Raw genomic sequence first — 22531 nt, 5'->3', positions numbered from 1 at the left:
GAACTGGGAACAGTTGTGGACCACCGGCGTGAAATTTACGGCATGTAATGCCTTAAGAGAGAATATTATGAAAATGATATACAGGTGGAACATGACTCCAGTCAAGCTTGCAAAAATCTATCACTTGCCCGATAATAAATGCTGGAAATGGAAAGAGACTGAAGGTACATTCTTTCACCTTTGGTGGACATGCCCAAAGATTAAGGCTTTCTGGGAGATGATTTATAATGAAATGAAAAAGGTATTTAAGTATACCTTCCTGAAGAAACCAGAGGCCTTTCTCTTGGGCATGGTCGGCCAATTGGTGTCAAAGAAGGATAGAACTTTCTTTATGTATGCAACAACGGCAGCAAGAATACTTATTGCAAAGTATTGGAAGACATAAGACTTACCCACCCTGGAAGAGTGGCAGATGAAGGTGATGGACTATATGGAATTAGCGGAAATGACTGGCAGAATCCGAGACCTGGGAGAAGAGTTGGTGGAAGAAGACTGGAAGAAATTCAAAGACTATCTGCAGAAACATTGTAAAATTAATGAATGTTAAAATGATGTTGGATTGAAAATAAGTGGTATTAGCAACAAAGTTAAAAAGAGTATGCAAAAGTGAATTGATAATGGGTGAAAACATAGAGTTTCAACATGTTAAGATATAGAGTTAAGATAATTGAAAGAGGGTAAGGATTTGCTGATTTGATTATATTAATGGGAATACAAAAACGGGAGGTGTGAGGAGGTCAAAGAAACAAGTTAATGAGTTTAAGGTTACAAAAAAGTGGATTTGTTTTAACTTTTTTTGGTTTTTTTGTTTATTTTTTGTATTTTGTATTTTTTCTGTTTTTCTGTTTTATTATGTATTTTTGTATCTATGATCTTGTAAAATCTTAATAAATATTCTTTAAAAAAAATAATTATTATTATTAACAATAGGAATAAAATCCTGCATGTAGGACATTTTGGTGAAAATTATGCCAAAACTCTGATACAATACAGAAATGAGTTTTGTTTTATTGGTTTTTCCCTTAAGGAAGCATTTAAAAATCACCTACATTTACACCTTCAGGCTGAAATACTAAGTAAAAGGTAAAGGAATTTGGATGGTTAAGTCCGGTCAAAGGTGACTATGGGGTACGGCGCTCATCTCGCTTTCAGGCCGAGGGAGCTGGTGTTTGTCCACAGATAGCTTTCTGGGTCATGTAGCCAGCATGACTAAACTGCTTCTGGTGCAACGGGACACCGTGACAGAAACCAGAGCGCACGGAAACGCCGTTTACCTTCCTGCCACAACAGTACCTATTTATCTACTTGCACTGGCATGCCTTTCAATGGCTAGGTTGGCAGAAGCTGGGACAGAGCAACGGGAGCTCACTCCGTTGTGGGGATTTGAACTGCCGACCTTCCCAATCATCTTTATCCACAAATCAGTTAAGCCAGAGCTGAGTTTGACTGGGTCTGTCATTCATTGCTTATCTGCTCTGGCTTCATTGCTTTATTTTAAGCTTCTCTTTAAAATGCCTGTCCCCTGCCCTGATATCATATTCACCTCTTGCTCTACCTCCGAAGGCAAGTCAAACATAGAGAGCTCCTGTTTAATATGATTAACCGGCTGTCATTTTCCACTGAAGTAGGAGATGAAAATCATTCTCGTTTTCCAGGTATTAGCAGCCACAATTATTGCTTCTGGATAAACAAGCATAACTATTCCCTGAAGATAATACAATTAACGGTTAGCATCTCATAATAGTCATTCCAGCAAGCTTGCCTTGTTCTGCAGAGCTGCTGCGAAGGTAAATTGATCTTTCTAAAGCATTTTGCAAATGCCCTATCGAGTGTTAGCTATAATGTATTGGAACATTTCAGTGTTATTCGGTAGAGCTAACAGGTGCACTGGGGCATATCCCCAGTTTCTGGGTTCTGCAGCATGTGACACAATAATGAACATTTTGCCTTTCAGCATGAATACACTATCTCTTGTACACTGTTGAAAAGCTACAACCAGCTTCCATACAAGTAGGATTAGTGAGAAAGGCAGAGGGTATTTCTTGAACATATGCTTTTTGATGAGTCACAGACTAGTAGCCTATTTAGGGCAGCGCTGCCTGCTCTGACTGGCTTGATGTACAAAAGGAATCAGGAATCTCTGGCCCCCCAGGAACCTCTCAACTCCATCTCCCATCATCCTTTCTGGCTGAGGGTGAAATTGTGCAGGCCCCAAATATTGTAGAGCACCTTTCTCAGAGAGCTTCAGGGTAGTATTTTATGTGGGTTTACTTTAGAATTAGCTGACTCATTACACAGAATATAACTTTTGTTTTGTTTTGTTTTATGCTTTATTTGAAAACAGCACTGAGAGCGCTCCTTGTCGTGAAAGGCAGTATAAAAAATAATTGATAGACAGAATCATCAGTTAGAGGATCTCAGTGCGTGGACATTGAGGGTGATTGGACCATACGTTGACACACATCTATCCACAGAGGGAGCAAAGGCTTTTGCATGCCAATCTTGACACCTCAGTCCTAGACATTTCCACATTGGTGAATAATAGCAATAACCGGGGAAAAGAAAGATGTAACATCTTACAAGGGCAGGAAGAAACACCACAGACAGAATAATTGCCACACACACGAAGAACAAGGATATAGCTGTTAGAATTCCTGATCTATGATTGCAGTCATGGGATTTTTGTCTTTCACATGATGGTATATGTTTTGACTCCACAGAGTGGGATGTGACGGAGACAGGATGTTTGTATTACTGGGTTCCGTGAAGTGGGACTACTATCCTTTGTTCTTTTTGTCTTTGCTGTCTGATGCTAGAGAGAGAGGGAGCCATGTTGCAGTGCTCCGTGTGTGTTTATATGTAAATAAAGTAGATTAGCCAAAATGCTGAGTTGCTGAGGTTTGTCATGCAAGTTGCACAAACTCTGTGGATCCCTAAGTGTGCCGGTGTCGGTTGGCATCAGTCGCTGTGATGTTTGGGCTGAAGAAAGCTTATGAAGCTCCCGAATGATTGACCAGGAGGGAGGAAACATGCCAGTCGGGCATGTGTCTCTGCCAGGGTCCTACTTGAGTGTAGGCTGAACTCCTGACAATAGAAGTTCACTTGATTTCCTCACTTGTAGTTTTATAAATCATTTAATGTGTCAACATGAATAGAAGTTATTAACATTGCAGAAACATTGCAAATAATATTGCAGAAATAAAGGAAATAATCAAGCCATCAATTCTAGCATGTGGGGGGGCCACCTTACCTAAATTATATAATTTGGTACTTGAACTATTGCTATTAATAATTGTATTATAAATTGGTATTGTTCTAATGAGGCTATTATTGGATTGTAATTGAAAACTAATAAAATCATATATTTTTTAAAAAAGATATTTGCACATTGAGTTAGAAGACCTGAAGTGAGATTTCAAGCACATTCAGTTGAACACCTATATATTGGCCTGGATCACACAGCACTAAGCCAAACCTATGACATAGCATGAAGTGGATATGTTGGCTCCAAGAGAGGAGATCACAGATGTTTTTTCTTCTTCTCCCTGGTCACGTGGCTCCTGTGCAGCACTGAACTAAGCCATGGCTTGACGTTAGTGTGTCATCTACACCCAGGTTCATGGCTTACTTCTCTCCCGACCAACCATGAGCTATAACCAAAGTTTATACAACAATTGATGGCTTGCGGTTTGTCCAGGAAAGTTAAACCATGAGCCTGAGTTCTGACAACAAGCTTTACCAAGCCATGACTTAGCTCATGGTGGCACAGAAGCAGAATGACTGGGGAAGAGCAAAGCAGCCACAGTCTCCTCTTTCAAAGAGGAGCATCAGAAGTGAACCATGGTTTGGCTTAGCCTGACATGCAAACCAGGCCATGTCAACCCAGACATCTGATTGTTTTCACTCAATGGTAAGAAAACAGGGCAACGCATACAGCCTCAGGGTCACGTCATGGAAAGAATTTCACTAGGAAAGAAGGCTGCATTTATTCACAGACCAAAACTAGAGTGGAAAATCCCTCACAGTTCTTCTAGCTGTCCGCATTGGATCAGTTGTGTATCTTACCAGATTAGTAGTGTTATCAAAAGTAAATGTAGAACAAGAGGTCAGTTCTAGGGTGGTAATAAAATGTGTTCTATGTGGTTTGGGCTTCACAAACATCAGACGAAAGTAACACACGTATATGTTCAACACTTGGTGGACTATGAGAGACCCAACACCATAGGCATTTCATATCACCTCAGATGCAACACACAGTGAGTCCACTCTGGCATTCAATTGTGTGTTGTCATGTGTTGAGCGTTTAGGTGAGGTGCCAGAATGCACAAAGCCAGAATAGGAAGAATCACCACTGCCATGTACAGAATTTCATACATCTTCAGCATATTTGAGTTTCCATTTCAGCCTATTTTGCTGTCTTCTTCATGCTAGGGCTAAAATTAGCTTTTGCCTTCTGCCTTGGACTCCTGCAGGCGAAAACAAAGCGGAGAAAGAAATCTGGAGCATCTAATTATAGACACAATATGGTGAATCCCAAAGGCTGCTCCATCCCCCAAACCCCTTGAAAGGATCCTACAACAAGGGGGCCATGTGCAAATGTCGTCTTCAGATATAGATAGATATAGATATAGATAATTGGTTACTCGTAAGAAACACCTGCGAATGTGGTTTCTCTTTTTCAGAAATTGATAAGTACAGCCACCTGCTATGCCTTTGGGCTTTAATCCTTTTTAATCTGGGAAATGCTCCCCCCCCCCACAGAGAGATATACACAAATGTACCCTTCTGCACATTTACCTCGAGATAGTACACTGTGTAGTACACTTGCATTACAGATTGTAGGAAATGTGATGGTTGGAAAACTCAACATGAGGGGGGGTGGACCTTGTGTGTAGCCAATGTTAGGAAGGCTGAGATAATGCATGCAAATTTTGAGAGTGGCAAATCTGAAGAAGGATCAGTGACTGAATATCTCCCAGCCGGAGGGAAGGGAGAAAGAGAGCCTGCTAATGTAAGCAAACAGTGACCATCTGGCTACAGAGATTGCTCAGCCACCTCTGTGTCAGAATCAGGTGAGAGTGCCAAATAAGGCAAGGTTTTCATGTTCGCGAAGGGGAAACCAACTGCAAGAATTTCAGGGGGGAGCATACGCTGCATCTATCATGAATTCAGGCTGCCTCAAATGCGCAGGAACGCCTGGAATCAGGGCTGGATAACTCACAGCCAGCTAAAGCAAATGAAGCCTATCAGCTTTCTACTGCGACCTGTCGGGCGTGTGACAACCTTCCTCCCCACTCTCTGCAGTCCTTGTAGGACATCTGTCAAGCCCCTGCTGGACCGCCATACATAGCTGCTGGGCTGAATTCAAGCTTAGGTAACAAGTCAGGCAGGATGAACAGTATCATTAGGGTAGCTGCCCATGAACACATCTGACACAGCCCATTTAGCAGCTTCAGGTTTAAAAGAAGCGCTTCCTGTTTGTTTCTGAGCCCAATTCAGAGAGCAGCTTATCTTCTTTCAAGCTCTAAAAAGCGCAAGACCAGGACCATCTCTGCCCACATAAATTTGCCCACCTGCTGAGATCATCTGATGAGTTTCTATGTGCCTCACTGCCCTCTGTGTTACAATTTTCTTTTCAGATTTCCCTTTCCAACAAGCTTTCGATTCTCCTGCTGCTTATGGGTTGTTTTGGTGTAGGGAATGCGGATGGTGTTGTGGTCTAAAGCAGAGTCTTAAGGTTGTACAATACATATTTCATGGTAATATTCTGCTGTCTGCTTTTTCTTTCTTATAATAATTTCCCAGTTGGCACCAGATATTGCTGTACTGGGCTCCAAGGCTACCCACACACTATGGCCTCAACCTGACACCCAGTAAGGTGTAGTGGTTAGAATGTCAGATTAAGACTTGGAAGGCCAGGATTCAAATCCCCACTCAGCCATGAAGCTCAGCTTGGGCCAGTCTCTGCCTCCCAGCCTAAGCTACCTCCTGTGGTTGTTACTGCTGGGGGATGCAGGTGGTGCTGTGGTCTAAACCACTGAGCCTCTTGGGCTTACTGATCAGAAGGTCAGCAGTTTGAATCCCCACGATGGGGTGAGCTCCCGTTGCTCTGTCCCAGCTCCTGCCAACCTAGCAGGAGCCAGTGCAAGTAGATAAATAGGTACCACTGAGGCCGGAAGGTAAACAGAGTTTCCACGCACTCTGGTTTCCATCAAGTTTTCCATTGTGCCAAAGCGGTTTAGACATGTTGGCCACATGACCCAGAAAACTTTCTGTGGACAAACACCGGCTCCCTCAGCCTGAAAGCGAGATGAGCGCCGCAACCCCATAGTCTCCTTTGACTGGACTTAATCATCCAGGGGTCCTTTACCTTTACCTATTTTGGTCTGTGTGTTTTGGAGGTGTTTTAGTCTGGCCTCTCTGCATTATTTTGATGCTGTTAGTATGCTACTTTGTGTGCTGAGTTTTCAATGTTCTGAGTGAAATTTTAACCATGGCTGATTGTTGTCACTGTATGTGTGTGTGTGTGTGTGTGTGTGTGTGTGTGTGTATTTGCTGTGTCCTTCTTTATATGCCTTGTCTCCCACTTTGGGCATCTCCACCCAGAAAGGGAAACGGTTAATAAGAAATAAAACGACTCCTTAATGTCAATCAATACGCTTCTCTGTGTTGTCGCATGACTGCTATTGGAAAGGACTGGGATTGTAGTTCCTAAATAAGAGAGGAGAGGAGCTGCGTACTTTGGGCTGATCAAATCCCAGAGCAATACAGAGAAGGCAATGCAAAGGGTGGGACAGATGCTTCCCCACCCCCCCAAAACAAGCTTCTGCAAAAAATATGATGTCATTCTGGCTTGACATGTGAGTTCATGGGAGATAAAGCATCTCCAGGGACCCCCAACCCCCTCCTCTCAGGAGATGGAATCTGGTGCAACATAACAGATGGCTCTGGGACCTCAAGATTAGCCAGAAGTGACTGTATTGGATTAAATTGAAGAGCATGCATCCTTGTGACATGAAAAATCAACACTCTCGTTCAGCAGCCTTTTCTTTGCTGCTCTTGTCCCCCAGCATATGGTTGGTGACCAAAAATAAATAAATACATCCACAGAAATCCAGACAATTCCCTCATTAACTCCTAGCTGTGAAGGAGAAAGATGATTTTTCAGGATGTGCCTGCACATCTCCTTCCTTGTGCTCAGACAACGGATTTGGCTCTCGCTCTCTCCAGTTATATTTGATACGATGTCAGACATGCCACCTTGTCGTCGCCGCCACCCCAGCAACAGCAAAAACCCTGACCTGCTGAGGGAAGCCATCTCCTAGGTTTTTAACAGCTCGTGTGACAAGGAAGAAGTTCAGCAGGCACAGCTGCTTTTGTAAGGATGCTTTGGTGAGACAACACAGCACCTCACTGCTATGCAGATAATAAACGCATTGTGTTTCCTTTGGGTGTGGAGCTGGCTTACCTAAAGGGATCCTGCTCAAATTCACTGCTGGAAGGAAGAGAACATGGGCAGCCAGGATCAAATAACAAATTGGGAATTTCCTTGGTCCCGTCAAACTCTGAGGGGTGAGGAAGGCTACCAACCCCCAGACCATATCTGGTCCACAGCACATTCCTGCCACACTTCCTTGCCCCGCATCTCTCAAACCTGTCCTGCTGCAGCCAAGCAAGTTACTGGAGGAGGGACAGAGGGGGGTGACTGCTGTGTGTCTTGCTGAAAAGAGGGGGAAATGGAGCCTTTCCCTCCCTGATCTATACAGAAATCAAGCAGCAAGAGAGAGAAGCAGAGAGAGGGAAAGAGAAAAGGGGGAAGACAGAAGGAAATGAATGGTGCCGCTCATTTTTTTGTTTTGGCTCCACCTATAACAGGCTTTTAGGGACATGGGTGGCGCTGTGGGTTAAACCACAGAGCCTAGGACTTGCCAATCAGAAGGTCGGCAGTTCGAATCCCCGCGACGGGGTGAGCTCCCGTTGCTCGGTACCTGCTCCTGCCAACCTAGCAGTTCAAAAGCATGTAGTGCAAGTAGATAAATGGGTGCTGCTCCAGCAGGAAGGTAAATGGCATTTCTGTGTGCTGCTCTGGTTCACCAGAAGTGGCTTATTCATGCTGGCCACATGACCCGGAAGCTGTATACCAGCCCCCTCGGCCAATAAAGCGAGATAAGTGCCGCAACCCCAGAGTCGGCCACGACTGGACCTAATGGTCAGGGGTCCCTTTACCTTTACTATAACAGGCTTTTGGCCTCCACCCCATCACACTGCTGACTTTAGTCTACCACTGCTCCAGCTCAACCATTAGGTGCGGTGAGACCATTGCTTCAGGCAGCAGAAGCCCCTGAGGCAGCAGCAGCATTGGAGTGTACAAGATCTCATTTGATTTCGGGTGAGATCTCACCGGTGGCAGGGCAGGCGGTGCAAGTGGTGGCAACAGCAGTGGCAGGGGAAAACAGGACACATCTGCCCTAGATGTGTGGTCCTGACAGATTAATCCCAAAGGTATGTGGAACCTGTGGAGGGTGACTGAAAAACAGAACTCATGACAATGGTCAAGCTTGGTTTTGAAAGATTCCTATTGACTTCTGTGAGAAAGACTTAATGGTCTGCAAGCTGGAACAGTCAAATGGGAGAAAAGTTATGTCCTTCACGGTGGAGGAATTCAACTTAGTATATATTTAAATGTCAACTTACTTAATTCGCAGTTTCCCAAATCACACATGAACCAAAACACAGACCTTCAAAATTCACCCTTCTCCCAATGTGGTAATGCTGTGTTCTAGCCACGTGGTGGGTTTAAAAATGAACATACTAGGATAAGTGTGCATAGAAATGCATATATGAGTATTTTTTTAAAAATACAAAAACGCATTATGTCAGGGAAAACTGCTTTGCAAAAATGGGTGCATTGAAAATCCACAATAAATCCACAATAAATGCTGAAGAATTTTCACAAGAGCTTTAAAAATATTGCACAAACTGATGTGGGGATGTGGGGAATTGATGTTGAGACTGGAAAAATGGGAAACCAAGAGAAACTGCAATTGACATATCCCTCCACCTAAGTGCATTCCATTTAGCAGAATGGTTGCCCTTGGCTCCTATGAATAAAAACACTGCATCGAGGGACAGTGTTGCGGTAGGAGCAAAGCATACTCATCTCCCCTGACAGAGGGTGGCCTAGCATCTACTGATAGAGACAGAGATGCAATGTATCTTTGTGCACAGAGAGCATAGAGCTCAGCTCTGCTGCTAGCAGTTGAGCTAACAATGGTTGTGCCGAGAGAGACATCCTAGCTGCGGGCACCACTTAAGTTTGACAGGCCAGGTCTTGTAGTGTATTTCTGGCCAACTTAAGGGTTAAGCAAGCTGCAGTATATGGTCTTGAATTTGGGGCTGCAAATCTGGCTGCAATTCCCAGAGACAGAGTAGGAAAAGATGGCTACCTTGAGCACATATAAAGGAGCTGGTTTCCCTAGCAACTGTGTTCAATGAACAAAAGTGTGGTTGACAGGTTAGCATACATATTGCTTCTGAAGAACTTAAGAGAGCAGATTTCCACACAGACCGAAATGCTATCACAAGGTATTGAACAGGCAAGAATCCTTGTTTCTTTGTTTTTTAAAAAAATGAAACCATAGTGGGTATGAACATGATTAACCGTATCTGTTTTATATTGTGTGCATTCATGTCCTGCAGACTGCCATTTAAACAGAGAATGAAATGGGTGCTAAACACCAGAACAACTGCACAAATATATCCATTCATGAGAGCTTCTCAAAGATAACGTAACCAGGGTTGATGGGCTCCTATCAGGCTTACTGCCGTGATTACTCTGAGCTTCTGCCCTATAGAAAGAAATCCTCTTGAATTCAAGTCTTAAGAACACAAGGTCATTAAAAGCCTCCTGGATCAGGCCAAAGGCTCCTCAAGTCCAACATCTTGTTCTCAACCAGATGCCCATGGGAAACTTCATAGCATGGTAAAGGTAAAAAAGGTAAAGGACCCCCTGGATGGCTAAATCCAGTCAGAGAAGACTATGGGGTTTTGGCGCTTATCTCGCTTACAATACAGAAATGAGTTTTGTTTTATCGGTTTTTCCCTTAAGGAAGCATTTAAACATCACATACGTTTACACTTTCAAACTGAAATATTAGGTAAAGGGTAAAGGTAAAGGAATTTGGATGGTTAAGTCCAGTCAAAGGCAACTATGGGGTGTGGTGCATAGCTGTCAACTTTCAGATTTGAAAATAAGGGATCAGCAGCCTCTAAAATAAGGGATCAGCAGCCTCACCTGTCCTGGGGACAGTCTACGGGATATCTAACAATCCGGGATAGCAGCAGGAAGCAGCGGGAAATGGCGCTGGAATAAGGGAATTTCCCACCAAAAAAAGGGAAGGTTGACAGCTATGGTGTGGTGCTCATCTCGCTTTCAGACAGAGGGAGCCGGCGTTTGTCCACAGACAGCTTTCCAGGTCATGTGGCCAACATGCGGCTGCTTCTGGTGCAACGGAACACTGTGATGGAAACCAGAGCGTACAGAAACACCATTTACCTTCCTGCCACAGCGGTACCTATTTATCTGCTTGCGCTGGCATGCTTTCGAACTGCTAGGTTGGCAGGAGCAGGGACTGAGCAACGGGAGCTCACCCCGTTGTGGGGATTTGAATTGCCAATCTTCCGATCGGTAAGTCCAAGAGGCTCAGTGGTTTAGACCACAGCACCACCCGCGTCTCCAAAGCATGACCTGAGTGCAACAACACACTCCCCACTTCTGAGTCCTCTTAGCTGACATTCAGAAACATATTGTCTCTGACAGAGGAGGAAACATCATTCTGAAGCAAAACTAAGGCTCATTATGACATTACAGGAAAGATATGGTTCCAAATTTTTCCCACCAATTATTCTCATAGTGTGCATTGTCATGTGTGACTTCTGACTGAAAATGCACAGGAAGCCTGCACACAAGGGCTATGATTTCTCAGATCTCCCATGCACACATATTTACATAAGCTTTCAGGCAAGTGCCCTTCATCAATTATACACCTGCAATATGAGAGATGATGACTGATCTCAGGTCACCTAGTAATTTTCATAGCTGAAGGAAGATTTGAATTCAGATCTTCTGGGTCTAATCCCAGCACTCTGTCCACACTATCTCTCATAGTGGGTACTTTGTGGATATATAAGAATTCAAGTGTTTCCAAAGCATATTGCTATTTTACTCGGCTAAACAATGCAGTTAGTGAAAGCAAAGGTAAAATCTTAACTATGAGCTGACAATCATAAGAATGGGCCTCAACAGATCACAAACTGATTCCCTGCTGTACAGTTTTGACTGCTACGTTTATACTAGGTTCATCAGTGCAATATACCATTCCCATTCAATAAATGGAGGTGTTCATTATGGGTTTCTGTTTTTCTTAAGGCTACATGGGCATGAGTTGTTGAGCTTTTTTGGAGAAAGTTGTTGAGCTTTCAATGATTCTCCCCGGATACTAATTCCGTCATTGGAATCCAGGACTTGTCCAGGAAAATCTGGATGTATGGCAACCCTAGTGGTACTTCAAAGTTCCACAGGTGTTTGGAGTTGTGTTTGGAGGTGTGTGGAGTTGGAGTTATGGGCGCTATCCAATATAATACTTGTGCAAACAACAAGGCTGGGATGCATATGTGCATGTGGGCATGCATAAATCATTTTCCCAGGAAAAAATATATTTGATGCTGAGTGCTGGGGGAAAGAAAAGCAATGTGCTCATAACACTACCTTAAGGAAATTGTCTGATGACAATGGATCAGTAATAGCTGCACATTTATTGTGATGTATAAACAGATGCAGGTGGCGCTGTGGTCTAAACCACTGAGCCTAGGGCTTGCCGATCAGAAGGTCGGCGGTTCAAATCCCCAGGATGGGGTGAGCTCCTGCCAACCTAGCAGTCTGAAAGCACGTCAAAGTGCAAGTAGATAAATAGGTACCGCTCCGGTGGGAAGGTACCGTAAAGGGCATTTCTGTGCGCTGCTCTGGTTTCTCCAGAAGGGGCTTTTCTGGCCACATGACCCAGAAAAACTGTCCACGGACAAACGCCGGCTCCCTCAGCCAGTAAAGCGAGATAAGCACCGCAACCCCAGAGTCGTTTGTGACTGGACTTAACTGTCAGGGGTCCTTTACCTTTTTATAAACAGAGACTAACTTGGTACCAAAGACAGCTCCCCCCTCAGCTGATAAGGAAGCCCTCTCCACAGTAGTAGATAACTTGATGAACAGATATGTGTATGGAGACACCTGAAGGAAGGTAAGACAAATATGCCGGCATTCTGAAGGCATTTTCAGGCTGGAGTTGAAAAAAGTATTAGCCTGTGCTGCAACATGATGTATAAGCACAACTTTATATACGGCTCCCTTGAGTACATTAGTCCAGAGATATTAATAATGCAGCCAATGAGTTCCACCTGCATCACACACTACTTTGCTGACCATGTGATTTGACGCATGAATCAGTATTTCATTGTTTTTGGCTTCACCACGGAAAGCAGCTGAAAAATAATGTTTAAGTGCAAAATGCAAAAACAGTAAGAGTCCATAGGATAATATAATTTATAATGTGCACATACACACTTAGACTTTTGCAGCAAGAGGTCAACATTCGAAATAGTCTTGTGAGTTCTGCAAGATGTAGCAGTAAGAAGCTTACTCACACTTCTATTTCATATCCCCCCCCCCCCCCGTTCTGTACTAAATGTGCAAGATAGACAAACAGAGAGACAGACATGGGGGAAAGTCGTTTGGGGAGGTTGAAGCTTGGCCTCACATATTAGATTGGTGGGGAGGTGGAGATGGAGTTTATTACACTCTTTTCCTAAACACATTTTCTCTGATGTGAATCATAGAATTGGTTTTTTTTAAAAAAAAAATTAATCATTTTTTCAATACAAACAACAACCGTAAAAAGACACATACAACAAAAACCATAATGACACTAATAACGCAATTTGACAATTCAGATTTGAATACACTGATATACCTATGACTACACCTTTTTAACAATATTTCCCCACCTCTCTCTCCTCCCCCTACTTCCCACCACTATCCGCCTTATCACTTAAATGTTCCTTCCAGATTTCTTCATATTTATCCATTCTTAATTTGTGTCAACATGCAGTTCATTCGTATGTAGCTAATCTGTCCATATTATCAATCCATGTGCTCAATGGAATCTTTTTGCGGCTCTTCCAATTCATCAAAACAAGTTTTTTTCCTTCTAATATAGCACGGTACATCCATATATTTTTTTTTTACCGCTTGTAATCTCCCACATTTCCGGAATATAATTTAGAATTCAATTCAATTCCCCCAAGTAACAATTTCCTTTTATTACTCTTGCTATAAATATCCTCACCTCACACCAAAATGATCTTATCATTGGGCACCATAGAATTCTTGGGTTTGAAGGACCTCATTGAGTCATCTAGTCCAACCCCCTGCAATGCAGTAATCTCAGCTAGTTATCAATTGGTATGCTTAGGGTTGCAGCCTTCTTCAAATTCCCTTTTTTATAATTCAGGGTTTTTTGGAAGAAAAGTGCATTCCCTTCACATATTGCTCCCTGAGGCAAAAGGACAAGTTGGCATCTCTGTCTAATGGTAGGATTGGCCCTGTTTCTTCAAGTGATCACAGCAACTCAGAAATGGAGAGGATAGACTGAGCAGGGGTGTTTCTTGGACTCTAGCTCCAGTCAGCCCCACACAACATGGCCAATGATCAGGAAAGATGGAGTTTGGATTTGATATCCCACTTTATCACTACCCGAAGGAGTCTCAAAGCAGCTAACATTCTCCTTTCCCTTCCTCCCCCACAACAAACACTCTGTGAGGAGAGTGGGGTTGAGAGACTTTAGAGAAGTGTGACTAGCCCAAGGTCACCCAGCAGCTGCATGTGGAGGAGAGGAGACGCGAACCCAGTTTACCAGATTACGAGTCTACTGCTCTTAACCACTACACCACACTGGCTCTTCAGGTTCCCCGCCCCTGAAACAGAGTGAGCTACTTGTCACTTGCTCCTCTTCACCTCTCTCTGGTGCCATCTACGTGAATCTGAAATGACCAACACCTTCTGGTCCATCCTCAAAGAATCAACAACTAGAGACATGTGTTGCTCCATTAAAAAGCCCTAATATACAACCCTCTGTTTTTAATTCCATTGGCATTAAGTGTTAAAACTTCTCCTGAGCTATTGCGACTCAGGCTACAGGTATGGGTTTGACTTTGAATGTTCCTCTATAAAAAAAATACAATTCCTTGCAGCTAGAAGAATCCTGTCCTGTGACAAAGAGAAGGTTAATCCAAGCCATTTAAAACAACCTGTTCATTTTCTACATATAGAGAAAGCTTTCCATGATATAGCATTTGAATACACAACTGCCGATCTACAGACCAAAGTAGTTCGATCCAGGAAAATCTTTTAACACTTGGTTCTTCTGCAATATATAAACTAGATATATATTGCCCCCGCTTCCCCTCTTAGTGAAGACATCGTATAAAGTGTATGCCAAGTTCTCCGTTGCATTGTTTCTAGATTCCTCTCTTCCTACCTCATAGTTCCCCATAATGGCAATTGAAGAGGCCCATAACTACTCATCCTGGTTTTCTCTTTTTGCCAGATGATATATCAAGAGAGATTGTTCTATTTATGGGGCTGGGCATGTTCAGTAAATAGACCCATAGGGACTAGCTGTAGGAAGAAGCAGACAAGCAGTCTACAGTAATGGATATTATGTTTGCTAACTATATATGTACAAAGCTCAAGTACCGTAAAATTGGGGGGGAACAAATTGCTTCTCACCGCACTGCATATAAATTCTACATTAACCTAAAAGTAACTGGAGACATGAGTAAAGATGCAAAATAAATTGCAATGCAAAGCTTGTCAGTGCCACCATGCCAACCAGCAGAGACCAGTTCAGCATGCAAAGTTCCATGGGTATTAGTGGAAATTACAAATGATAATGGTGCTTTCCTTTTTGAAGAAGGTGGCTTTAGGGTCACTGCTAAATACCCTTCCTTGAACTGAATGGATTATCCTAACTACAAGTAAAAAAAAATCCTAATAATTAAATGTAAACAGGACTGCAAGTGACTCTAATGACACACAGAGAGAGGCCAGCAGTGGTCTCCAGTTGCCATTGGATAATCTGTTCAGATGTTAAGAGAGAGCAGTTAGGGCATAGCTGCCAACTTTCAGATTTGAAAATAAGGGATCAGCAGCCTCACCTGTCCTGGGGACAGTCTACAGGATATCTAACAATCCGGGATAGCAGCGGGAAGCAGTGGGAAACGGCACTGGAATAAGGGAATTTCCCACAAAAAAAGGAAAGGTTGACAGCTATGAGTTAGGGCAGGAGAGCCATTGAAAGTAATAGGCAGCAAGCCCACAGAATCAGAGAGTGTTCAAGAAGGGGGGCTGGAAATCAGAGCAGACTTATCCAGAGAAATCTCGAGTACAGGAGATGGCCAGAGAGGCGAAGGCAAAATTAGAAAGAGGAGAGGAGCCTAAAGCCAAGAACTGGAAGCCTCCAGAGTTCTGAAACACTGACATATAAATCTTAAATACACCACTAAATATTTGGATTCAGGAATCTAATTTTCAGAGTGGAACACACTATTCCTGTCCCCACATCCTGAAAAGACAGGATAAATGCGACAAAGGCATATTTGCTTGCAACATGTGGGTTTTTTCTCAAATGAAGGTTTCTTTTCTACACAAATGACTTTGATCAAGACAACTGTGCATCTAATCCTCATTGCACAAAAAATGTGAAGCAATGAATATACTAATTTGTTTCCCTTTAAGATTCCTTCACTTTTTTGGATTGGGGGGGGATAGTCTTAATGTTTCATTCGTCTTTCATTAGCTTATCTATATAGCTGCTATATTGTAAAGAATTGATGGGGGGGGGGTTCTCTCCCTCACGTTTAGGAAATGCAGTTTCTCCACTTTTACCGAATAAAATTCCACTGTGAATATTCATTAAATACAGACCGCCTCTGTGTTCAAACATAGAACCAATGTCTTTCCCCACTCTGCTTCTTTGTTTGCCAGCCGAACCTGAGTTGTAAAGCAGTGTCTAAATCATATAGCGGAGAGAAAATGGTTGCCTTGGTAGCAAGGCTGAACCAATCGGCTGCACAACCTCCCCTGAGACAATCTAATTTGTGCAGCCGATATAGGCTAGAACAGGTGGGTAAATTAGTGTGTGCTAGACAGGCGAGAAATATGGTACATGTGTATCAGGGGCTCTCTAATACTTACCTTGGACACTTTGTCAAAAATATAGCTTGTTGCCCTTAATAATTTTTCAGGGATGTGGCTTAAGAAAGAACATTAGCACAGCCTTGAAATTTTGTGGGGGGTTTTCCCCTTCTATACTGGCAACAAAACAGAAGTGGAAACCCTGCTCTCATTTTAAACAGGTCCTGTTTTCTCTGCACTCATTCACGAGCAGTCATTTCTCCTCAGGAATGTAGTTGGGAACACCTGGTTTTGCAGCGTCCCCTTTCTCTAGAACAAATCAAAGCCCTTTCCTCACTGTTCTCCTAAAACGGAAAGTTCTAGCCACTAGGGAACAGATTTTTGGGGTCGCTATGGACTGGTGTTGTTAGTATTATTCATAATAATAAATAAATTTTAATTTGTACCCCACACTCACCAGCTGGGGAATTTGTAGGTGCCAGACTCCGCTAAATTCCTGGGTTGAGTAGGTTTCAGAATTTAATCAAGGTTTGGGGGGCCTCCTAAACCCTGGACCCAGCTTCCCATGTTCAGGAGATCACTTGGGAGATGAACCATTAAGAAAACAAAGGAAAGGCGATGAGCCATTAAGAGAACAATGGGAAGGTACTGGGCTGTTAAGAAAGCAAAAGTTCTGGGCGGGCCAAACATTAAATGGGTGAGGCCTTCCCTCAATTCAGAGTTAGAAAACGAAGGCCAGAGCTTAGTTTTAGGGTTGGAGGAAAAAAGGTTGCAGGCTGGTGCTGGCATACCTTCAAAATTGCAGAGAGCATTGTTATTGCCTTACATTAATTGTCAACAAGGCTACCAGTTTGGGAGGATTGAAAGAGATTGAACTGATACTCAAAGGGCTAAAGTAGACCCCCACCCAAAAAAAAAAAAAAAATGGTATTGGAAACCATTTTGAAAGGTTTGGGAGAAATTATACCAAACTACCACTTCACTCTTTGAATCAATACACTTACATCCAAAGGATTAGAATGAAACCTTCAGCTGGAGTGGATTGTCCCACCTACCGCTTAATTTCTTTCATCTTCTTTGAAGCCAGAGCTATCCAATGCTCATCACTGTTGGAAGCAAGCTGATAGGCTAGACAATATGTCTGGCCCAGCATGGCAATTGCCATATGCCTATGGAAGGGAAATATGAAACCTTGTAACACACAGTGCAGTCTTGTGCATGTTTACTAAGCAAACCTCACTGAGCTCAGTGGGACTTATGAAGATACATGCGTGTAAGATTGCAACCCCAACTTGGTTTGAAGTGACCATAGACCACTTGATGCCAGTTCCCCTATGTATGCCAATATAAAGAGGAGGAAACATTGCATATAAGCTCTGCTATTAAGCTCTGCTATAATCCAAAGACAGAGGGCTGTGAAACAAGAAGTGTGCACACTGGGGAGAATTCAAAATGTCACAAACCGTATAATAGCCATTTAACCATATGGTTAGCAGCTGCAGGCAACTTTAGCTGAATCTCACCCACTAGGTTGCATTCAGTGTCACTCCTACTCAGAGTAGACACACTGAAAATAATGTTGTTGTTGTTTAGTCATTTAGTCATGTCCGACTCTTTGTGACACCATGGACCAGAGCACACCAGGCACTCCCGTCTTCATTGAAAATAATATACCTGACTAAATTAGGTCCAGTCATCTGAGAAGAACTAGCACTGAAGACAACATATTATACCTGAAAACAAATTTTAAAAATCCAATCCAGCAGCAGTATTATAAAGCCATGAGCTCAGCAGACTGGATTTGTTTTGAGAAAGAGGAAGGAAGGCTCTTGTAGGAAAGTAGAAGGTTAGAGTATTAATTGAACAGTACCTTTCCATAACTGCAAGGCAAATTGCCATCATGAGCAAATGCATGATGGTCATTTCTGTCTGTTCTCGCAGCGCTGATTTAGAACTCCCAGCTGAGAAAGCAGCTGTGCAAAGCAAGTTACTGGTGAGCGCGGCAGGAGGTCCTGTATTCTAATGCTGCTCAACAAAATTGATGCTTTCTTTCCGCTGTCATTAACCATGCCCGCAATACAGAGGGCTTTCTTCAGTCGGCTGCACAAAACAGAGGCTGGTTTGGGCTTTGGAAAGTCTAGAGCTGCATCCTGTTTATGTATTTGCTCATTTATTTTTATGCAACAAAACTAGGAGGAGATTTTTTGGGGAACAGCACGTCCGTAAAGGGGAGTGGTTAAGAAGGATGCGTGCATATGCTCATTTGTGAGCATAGATTTGGGATGCGACTCAGCAGGGAAGTGGGAGGTCTGCGATGGGATCTCCTGCAGGGTTTTTAAGCACAAAAAGGAGCCACGAAGGATGAAGTCGCAAAGGCTGCAGATATGTGACAGGAAGCCTAACGCAGGGCTGGATTTAGATGCAGAGAGGCCCTAGGCTACTCCACTTCTGAGGCCCCTCCCCACCCTCACAACTAGAAGAAAAGGGAAGTGGGTTATAAACAAAATTGAGTGAAGCCAAGTTTGATGACAGGTATTTAAAATTCTACAATTCACAATTTCTCCTCTAAAGGACATAAGATTTGTTGTTGTTTAGTCATTTAGTCGTGTCCGACTCTTCGTGACCCCATGGACCAGAGCACGCCAAGCACTCCTGTCTTCCACTGCCTCCCGCAGTTTGGTCAAACTCAGGCTGGTAGCTTCAAGAACACTGTCCAACCATCTCGTCCTCTGTCATCCCCTTCTTCTTGTGCCCTCAATCTTTCCCAACATCAGGGTCTTTTCCAGGGAGTGGAAAAGTATTCTTCTCATGGGGTGGCCAAAGTATTGGAGTCTCAGCTTCAGGATCTGTCCTTCCAGTGAGCACTCAGGGCTGATTTCCTAAAGAATGGATACGTTTGATCTTCTTGCAGTCCATGGGACTCTCAAGAGTCTCCTCCAGCACCATAATTCAAAAGCATCAATTCTTCAGCGATCAGCCTTCTTTATGGTCCAGCTCTCACTTCCATACATCACTACTGGAAAAACCATAGCTTTAACTATACGGACCTTTGTTGGCAAGGTTATGTCTCTGCTTTTTAAAATGCTGTCTAGGTTTGTCATTGCTTTTCTCTCAAGAAGCAGGCGTCTTTTAATTTCGTGACTGCTGTCACCATCTGCAGTGATCATGGAGCCCAAGAAAGTAAAATCTCTCACTGCCTCCATTTCTTCCCCTTATATTTGCCAGGAGGTGATGGGCCCAGGAGGTGATGGGCCTTATGTAAAGGACATAAGATATTATTGTTAAATACCATGGTGATTTTTAAAAATGCATAAAATTAACACTGAAAAACTTTTGCAATAACTGAACTTTGTAAACCTTTTGTGGCCTAGGCAGGCCTGGAACTAGTTCCCTTGTCTTGTTCCTCTCTAAGGAATCAAGTTCAGCCTTCATGGCATTTAACCATGGCTCAGCATCCTCTGAGGTTAAACTTTGGACCTCTTGGAAGCTTGAAGATTCCCAAACCTTCTCTGAGTTACTAACAACAGCTGTATCTGCTTTTACTGTTTTAGCAAACTCTTCAGCATACCTTTTGGGTGGTTTACCCTTTGTGGCCCTTTCAGATCTGGTCGTCCTCTTATATACCTGCTGAGATTGACAAGGCATCTGACCCTCACCTGAATCTCATAGCTCTCCTGTAGCTGCCTCTGATTAGTTATCATTTAACTCTTGGGGAATTGGGACATGGGTGGTGCTGTGGGTTAAACCACAGAGCCTAGGACTTGTCAATCAGAAGGTCGGCAGTTCGAATGCCCGCGATGGGGTGAGCTCCCGTTGCTCAGTCCCTGCTCCTGCCAACCTAGCAGTTCGAAAGCACATCAAAGTGCAAGTAGATAAATGGGTACCACTCTGGTGGGAAGGTAAACGGCGTTTCCATGCACTGCTCTGGTTCGCCAGAAGCGGCTTAGTCATGCTGGCCACATGACCCAAAAGCTGTCTGCGGACAAACATCGGCTCCCTCGGCCAATAAAGCGAGATGAGCACCACAACCCCAGAGTCGGCCACAACTGGACCTAATGGTCAGGGGTCCCTTTACCTTTTTAACTCTTGGGGAAAATAATTAGCACCACATGTCATGTGCATAGAAGTTGCCGAACCAATTAACCAACTAAAAGGATTACGGTTAATAGCACCAGTTTTTCTATAACTTGATATTGCTGGATAGTTTCTGTTGCCATCCTGGCACTCTTCTTTATTAGTGCCACTTTGTTTTGTACGATTCCTTGCAAATGAAGGAAAACAACTTTTCTGCTTGTATATGTTGATAATATAATTTTGGTTACTGAGGACAAAGAAGATTCTACAAAAACAAAACTGGGTGCAGGCCTGACTGTGACACACAAGGTGTTTTCGCCCTCCCCAGCCCAGAGGAAGGAAAACATCACGTATGAAGCAGCCTACAGTCAAGTCTATTCGGGGACAGGTATAATTACTACTCTTGCTACTGTAATTATCAGTGTGCATCAATGCACTTTACAAATTAGCACAAGCAAGAGTGGTACCTGCCCACCCAAGGGATTTACAGGCCGCATTTTAGCTGTGAGAGGAAGAGAAAAGAGAAGCAAGCATAAGAATATGAGCAAGTGATGTCAGGGCCTGGGCAAAGGAGGAATGGTGGAAACCGCTTCGCCATCCTGACCCTTCCGGGGAGGAGGAAGAGGAAGACAGTGTAGATTTACAACAGGGGTTTGAGGGAGGCCACAGCTCAGAGGCAGATGAGGAGGAAAGCTGGGAAATCGTGGGAGAGCCAGAGTCGCTGGCTGACACGTTGTCACTAGAAAGCATTCCAAACCCATCATCTCCCAGAACCCGTCAAGCCTTAAAAGTAGGAGAGCAAATTGCTCAAAGACAGAGGGCATGTAGCAGCACCTGTAGAAGCGACGAATGAGGAAGTGGGAGAGACGAAGGAGGGTGGAGATTCACTCAGGACAATGCCATATTATCCAAGAGGCTGAGTTCTATAGCCTCTCTCTGGAAAGATTGAAATAAAAAAGGATGGTAAGAAACCGTGTGTGTACACACACACACACACACAACTTGAACAAAATATGGGGGGGGCAGGTAAGCTCCACCCTGCATAATTGATCACATGACCCACTGCACACACAGCATTTGAATGGGAATCCCCATCAACTTTATGGGGGTCCAGCCCCCTCAAATATTTTATTGTGGGGGCCGGGGCCCTCACGGCCCATAGGAGTTGGCTCCTATGCACACACAGAGAGAGACAGAAAGACAGACAGAGAGAGGAGTGTGTCTTCATTTCAGTAGAGGATAGAGCCCCACCACAAACGCTTGATTCACTTCTGGTTATACACTGAAACAAGAAGAAGTCACTATCGCTCATATTCAGTAACGGATGCATCTTTGCATCCTTACATCCGTTTTGCACAAAAATCGCAGCAGTAGCGTTGCGTTATATCTACACGATTTCATAAGCACGAGCTAAAGATAACTGACAGTGCCCCAGCTCAGCTTGTAAATCCTTGCTCCATTGGCCATTAGATTTATTTCAGACACATGATGCTAGACCCTGAAGCTATTCATCCACTGCAAAGAAATCCCTTGTGTTTATTCTGGAAGTGCCGAGACAAAAAAATAAATAAAATGAATACCAGTTTGTAAACACATCGAAAGAAGTGCCAAAGAAAGAAGTTGTTGCTCTGGCATTTTCACTCCATTAAAAAAAGGGGGGGGATCACACACAGCCCATTGACCTAACACAGCAATATTAAGAAGTGTGTCTGCAGTGCTAGAGATTTTTGATATCTTTCATAGGATTGACCTGTTCCAACAGAGAAACACTTGGATGATGTGTTGTACGTATGCATTTTCCCAGTCCGAAATTCCCAGTGTAAGAGTTGCAGGCTGCACATAGAATCCTAGAATTGTGGAGTTGGAAGGGACCACAAGAGTCATCTGGTCCAACCCCCTGCAATGCAAGAATCTTTCAGCCGATGTGGGGCTCAAACCACTTACCCTGAGATTAGGAGTCTCGTGCTCTACCTGCTTAGCACCAGTCAGATTGTCCTGAATAACCAATAACCACAGATCATTTCTTCAGGTGTAAGAAGAGCTGGACAGAGGCTGGTTATGTTCCTCACACCTCCTTGAAAGGCAACGGTAGGTGGCTTGACTCTTCGAGGCAATCTGGCCAGGCTCCTGAGTCTGACTTTTGAGCTCAGGCATATGTGTGTACAGAGGCGGAGCAAAGTGGGTGCAGTGGGTGCAGTCTGCCCCGTGTGT

The sequence above is a fragment of the Podarcis cretensis genome (genome assembly GCF_951804945.1).
Source record: "Podarcis cretensis genome assembly, chromosome: 7".
Taxonomy (NCBI): Eukaryota; Metazoa; Chordata; class Lepidosauria; order Squamata; family Lacertidae; genus Podarcis; species Podarcis cretensis.
Note: the sequence above shows the minus strand (reverse complement) of the source record.